Genomic DNA, 6,731 nt, shown 5'->3' with positions numbered 1-6,731 from the left:
ATCACAGTCTGAATCCTCTGCACCTGAATTCTACCATAAAAGAAAACAAAAATATTTTTATGAATAATGTGAGCCATATTGCTACAAGAGTTTCTGAAATCCTTGGTTCTGGATGGACCCATCCATTATTACACCCCATAGTAGTCTCAACAGGACATTGTCAAGTATCTGCCCCCCCAACCCCCACAATGCAGGAGGAGTCAGCCCGGCGCTTGGAGAACACAGAATCACCTGGACAATGAGGAACTTTACTGGATGACGTATCCCACATGAAAAGACCACGCTTATGACATGGAAGGAAAGTCTTCTGACCACGCAGCCGCTCTACCCAGAAACCATACTCCGGCATCAGCCACCTTCCTTCCCCATCCCTCCCATTGCTGGGCATCCTCTCTTCTATTAAGCGCTTCATCTGCTCCACTCCTCTCCATCCTCTCTCCTGGACCGCTGCCCCATCCTCCTCCTTATCTCCTCTCCTCTGCACACACTCCACTCTGGCTTCCAGAGAGAATTTCCTGAAATGTTTACAAGTTGTGGAGGCATCAGACTCAGGGTGGAAACCTCAGCTCTCACTGTGTGTCTTTGGAGAAAGGACTTTGCAGTTCTGAGGCTCCTCTACCCAAGTGAAAAACAGGAGTAACCAGAGCACTGTGACAGTCCACCTTGTAAAAGTCATTGTCATTGGCTGATGATGATTTTGGTCTTCTGAGCTGGTTTATTTGTATCATTCTGTACCAGATGTCACTCACTGACCCCATTCTAGATGCATGGTCTCCAACCCTAGCAGGGACCTTAGTATTCCTGGCAATGACACAACACAGTGTCTGATCCAACTAAGAGTCTGATCCAACCTTCCCCCTCTCCTCAAGCTCCTGCCTCACCCCTACATTCCACCATCCTGCCTCCTGCTTGCTGGAACAGCCACAGCTCTCGAGGCTGGGGTACCCCATCTCCTCTGACAGGTGGACAGAATTCTGCCTACTCTGGTATCACTGAGGATGGCTCACACACAGGTGCAGAGCAAACATCTCACAGCACTGGAATGCATCCAGCTCCATCCTACCTCTTGCAACCAGGTTAGCAACAACACAACAGTGGAGACAAAATACACCTAGAACAGGGTTTCTCAATCTCAGCACTCGTGACATTTGGGACTGGATCATTCTTCGCAGTGGGAGCTGTCTTGTGCATTCTCTGACATTTAGCAGCATCTTTTACCTCAATCCCTTAAATGCTAGTAGGAAAATCCCCCCCTCCCTGCAAGTCCTGACAACCAGAGTATCTCTGGACATGACCAAATGTCTCCTGGGGGCCAGAATCACATTCACTTGAGGACTGTTGACCTATAAGCTGCAATGGGTACCTGGGCTGGCTGAACAGTCAGGCACTCTGCATGGGAAAAACAGACCCCAGGCAGCCACCTAAGCCTGAGATCTCTCTCTTTTCTCTGTCTGCCCAGTTTTGCACCCTAACTGCAGGCTGGGCAGCTCCATCCACAACTCTCTGACTCTGCCCTTGTACCCATATCCTCTTGGTCCCCCTCCACCTGGGGCTGCCTTCAATCAAGCGGCCATAAAGAAAATGCAGAAAAAGCACCCTTTAAGGTGTTTTCACGGGATACCTGCAGGCAAGTGTAGGAGCCAGACCCAGGGCCTCCTTGAACTGGTGCTGTGAGCTTTATTCCTGCAGTGGCCTTCCCAGCAGGTCATTCCCATGGGCCTCCCCAGGAAACCATCCTGGAAGGGCTGTCCTCTGGGTCTGGAGAGACCAGGAGGAGCCTCAGGGGGTGTTCAGGAACCTGCAGCCTCCACCTCTTCCTCCAGCACACAAGGGCTAACTGCTACCTTTCTGCCCAGGGAGGCCTTAGCTCCTGCAAAGGATGGGAAGATTCCTGTCTCAAAGGAGATAGGACTGGAGAGAATTCTGGTTAAAGATTAATGAGAGATGGACATACTGAGTCATAGCCGACCTCCCCTCCCGTCATAACTGGGAACTCAGTTTTTAAGATTTCTCTGGGGTTTCTATGTTCAAGAGGGTGTCTGCTCAGTTGATTTGGGGCCTTAGGAATTTAGTTTTATTCCTCCAAATCCAACAGACCCCGTGGTGCTCTGAGAGACTGGAAAATGAAGATGCTGTGTAAGAACTTGCAGGACTCAATAGGGGATCCACAGTGGAAATGTTTAATATAGTAGACAGAGAGATCACCATCCTTCACTGAGACAATAAATCGTCACTCACTACTGAGCCCCAGCAAGGACACAATCCAATATGTTCATCCCGGACTAGGTGTGTTCTCTTCAAAAAGCCATAAAATTAGGTGCACAATCCAACTTCTCACAAAACACCAAGCTGGGCTCAAGCCAGTCTTTTTTTTTTTTTTTTTTGTGGGGGAGGGTGCAGAGTCTCTCTCTGTCATCTAGATTGCTGCAGTGTAATCATAGCTCACTGCAGCCTCAACCGCCTGGGCTCAAGTGATCCTCCTGCCTCAGCCTCCCGAGTATCTGGGACTACACGCTGGTGCAAGCATGCCCAGCTAATTTATTTTACTTTTTGTAGAATTGGGGTCTCACTGTGTTGCCTAGGCTGTCCCCAGACTCCTGGACTCAAGTGATCCTCCTGCTTCAGCCTCCCAACGTGCTGGGATTACAGACATGAGCCCCTGAGCTCAACCACTCAAGCCAGTCTTTTTTTTTTTTTCTCAGATGTAAGTATTGGGTTTATTGATCCAAAAACATCTGAAATTCTCTGTTTTATAGAAAAAAAAATTCAAGCCTGGCACAGTGGCTCACATCTATAAGCTCAGCATTTTGGGAGGCCTAGGTGGGAGAATTGCTTGAGCCTAGGAGTTTAGGATCAGCCTGGCCAGCATAGTAAGACCCCATCTTAAAAATAAATCTTGGCTGGGGCACAGTGGCTCATGCCTGTAATCCCAGCACTTTGAGAGGCTGAGGAGGGTGGATCACTTGAGGTCAGGAGTTCGAGACCAGCCTGGCCAACATGGCAAAACCCCATCTACTAAAAATAGAAAAATTAGCTGGGTGTGGTGGTGTAGGGCTTGAAGTCCCAGCTACTTCGGAGGCTGAGACACGAGAACCGCTTGAACCTGGGAGGGGGAGGTTGCAGTGAGTCAAGATCGCACCACAGCACTCCAGCCTGGACAACAGAGTGAGATTCTGCCTCAAAAAAAAATCTTTATTTAGATATAATTCATATGCCAAAAATTCATTCATGTAAAGTGTATAATTCGATGCTTTTTCATATAGTCACAGAATTGTGTAACCATCACTATTCATTTTAGAATATTTTCATTATTTGTAAAATAAACGCCACGCCCATTAACAGTCACCCCCCATTGCCCGCTTCCCCCCAGACTTAGACAACCAAGAATCTGTTTTCTGTCTCTGTCTTTATGGATTTGCCTGTTCTGAACATATTATGTTAATGGAATCATACACTATATGGTCTTTTGTGACTGGCTTCTTTCACTCAGCATCATGTTTTCAAAGTTCATCTATGTTACAGCATTAACATCTATGTTACAATATCAGTACTGCATCCCTTTTCACAGCCAAATGATATTCCACTGGATAAATATACCGTATTTTGTTTATCTATCTATCCATTGTCAGACATTTGGGTTGCTTCCACTCTTTAGCTATTAGGAATAGTTCTCCTATGAACATTAAGGTATAATGTAAAAGGAAAATGAAATATCGGGACCTCAATTCACTCTGCCAAAAAGAAAAAATTAAGCTGAAAGCTGAGTCATGCGAGAACCTGCCAGAAAGCTTTAGTAGACATTGATAAGCTGATTCTAACATTTATATGAAAATGCAAACGACCTAGAATAGAAAAAGTTGATTATATAAAGGAGAACAAAGTTGGAATACTTACACTGTCTGGCTTCAAGACTTCCGTAAGAGTGAAATCAGCAAGATAGTGGGATAGGAGTTCCCCCCAATTGGATCCCCCTACAACAACAATAATTTCACAGTCATCCACGGGAAAAAGTGCCTTTCTGAGTGTCTTGGGATTCAGGTAGGCATTTGTGAAACCCAAAGGAACTCAAGACCTAGAAGGGTTGTTTTGAGAAGGCAGACCCACGCCCAGGTGGCAGACCTGCTGATCTGGTCCCAGCTTGCTATTCTGGTAGACGCCCCATTTCATAAAGGGCTTGGGACCAGAGACAGCAACCACCTAGGGACTCCTTGGCCTCTGGGGTTGCAGGGAGCTCTGGCTCAGGTGCATCCCATACACTCCCAGAGCACAGAGTCCAAGAAGTGGGAACTTTGCAGGGTCCCACAGAGTGGAGACCTGGGAGAATTACTGGTTGTACACACGGAGGAAAAAATAAACCACACAAGTGAAATATATAAACATCGTTATATGTACATAAACATTTATTTATTATTATTATTTTTTGGATGGAGTTTCACTCTTGTTGCCCAGGCAGGAGTGCAATGGTGTGATCTTGGCTCACTGCAACCTCCGCCTCCCAGGTTCAAGTGATACTCCTGCCTCATTCTCCCGAGTAGCTGGGATTGCAGGCACCCACCACCATGCCCCGATAATTCTTGTATTTTTAGTAATTTTGTATTTTTAGTAGAGACGGGGTTTCACCACGTTGGCCAGGCTGTTCTCGAACTCCTGACCTCAGGTGATCCACCCACCTTGGCCTCTCAAAGTGCTGGGATTACTGGCATGAGCCATAGTGCTCGGCCCATAAACTTTTATACTCTAAGCTTAAAAATTATTCATGCTAGAGTTTATTTATACAAATATGACAGATAGAAGTGTATGTACTTGTGCACTGTTCACCTAATTTCTGTGAAAATCTTGCAGACATACCTGCTGTTCTGTACCTCACTCCCTTAGCCTCATATCTTGCCTCCTTTGACATGAGTGCACATAGAGGAAGATGCATTTTAAATGATCCCCTTTCTCATTGATTTAGAATGGGTTGAGTTTGAGGCCATTTCCGTAGAGTATCTACCCTCTAATATTCTGTAAAGCAGAGGCCCCCAACCTCTGGGCAGCAGACTGGTACTGGTCTGTGGCCTGTTAGGGACTGTACCACACAGTGGGAGGTGAGCGGTGGGTGAGTGAGCAAAACTTCATCGGTATTTACAGTTGCTCACCATCACTCACATTACTGCCTGAGCTCCGCCTCCTGTCAGATCAGTAGCAGCATTAGATTCTCATAGGAGTGCAAACCCTACTGTGAACTGCACATGCAGGGAATCTAGATTGTGTGCACCTTATGAAAATCTAATGCCTGATGATCTGTCACTGTCTCCCATTACCCCACATGGGATCATCTAGTTGCAGGAAAACAAGCACAGGGCTCCCACTGATTCTACATGATGGTGAGTTGTATAATTACCTCATTATATATTACAATGTAATAATAATAGAAATAAAGTGCATAATAAATGTGATGTGCCTGAATCATCCTGAAACCATCTTTGCCTCTCCTCTCCCTGCTGCAGCTTGTGGAAAAATTGTCTTCCACGAAACTCGACCCTGGTGCCAAAAAGGTTGGGGACCACTGCTGTAAAGGCATAGGCTGTGTGTGTGTGTGTGTGTGTGTGTGTGTGTGTGTGTATGTGTGCTGAGGTCTCCATGCTGGGGGGCATTTAAGCAGAGACTCTCATGGATGCAGTAGCTGGGCTGTGCAGAGCTCATGTCTTTATTGGATGGGAGGCTGGGCTCCATGGATTGTTCAGCTCCCAGAACCAGAACAGCTGACATCTGCCCCACAAGAATCCACCTGTGAGTCTGCCTTAACACCTAACAGGTGTTCAAATTTTCTGTTGCTACTTCACCACAGATAACTCTTCTGGATTCAGGCCAAGGCTCCTGTGCCTAGGAGGTTGCTCCCCTAGTCATAATCTACACCTAAAGAGAGCAGGTGGTGAGGACAGGCTGGACCTTTAGGGCCCTTCTTCAATACAGCACAAGGCAATGTCTCTGCCCCCTGCGGGATCCAGGTCAGACCCTATATCCAGCTTACCCAGCAACCACAGTAACAGCAGGAACAGTGAGTTGCACTTGCTGAGCCTTTAGTCGGCCTTGTGCATTTTGCATGCATTGTCTGTTTTAAGTATTATGACAACCATATGAGGTGGGTGCTACCAAAACACCCAATTACAGATGTGAAGGAGCACGGCCCAGTGGTGAGGGTGGCACAATGTGAGGCTGGGTGGGTGGTCTGGGTGTACAGCCTGGCTCCACCAGCTGTGTGACTGTGGGTGGTCACTTAAATATCTTCCAGGCTTAATGTTTCATTTGTAAAATGAAAAACAAGGTGGCTAATATACTTAAAGGACTTAAAACAGGCTGTGTGGGTTATGTCGGCAAATGGTGGTAGCCACCATTCCTGCTCTAGGCTGCCTGCTCATCCCAGGCACACAGGTGGTCTACAGTGTGCCGAACCCCTCTAGCCACTGGGAGCACTTTCTTCTGTGTCCCTAGAACCCCGCCTGTTCATCAAACTCTGGCTTTGCTCCCTGAGCCTAACGGATGGAACTGCCAGTAGGTGAGGTCTGTCTTTGCAGAGGGAGTGGGGATTTTGGGGGATGCACCCTACCCCAATGAGGCTGTAGGGCCAGGAGCCTGAATCCCCTGGCTGATTGAGCTGGCAGTGGTGGTGGGGTGGGGGAGGCCTGGGGGCTCCCCAACACCCAGCCAGTGTCAGGAGCACTGTCTTCCCTGACCTCCTGCTTAGCAGC

Source organism: Pongo pygmaeus, chromosome 20 (assembly GCF_028885625.2).
Source record: "Pongo pygmaeus isolate AG05252 chromosome 20, NHGRI_mPonPyg2-v2.0_pri, whole genome shotgun sequence".
In the NCBI taxonomy this organism is placed as follows: domain Eukaryota; kingdom Metazoa; phylum Chordata; class Mammalia; order Primates; family Hominidae; genus Pongo; species Pongo pygmaeus.
Note: the sequence above shows the minus strand (reverse complement) of the source record.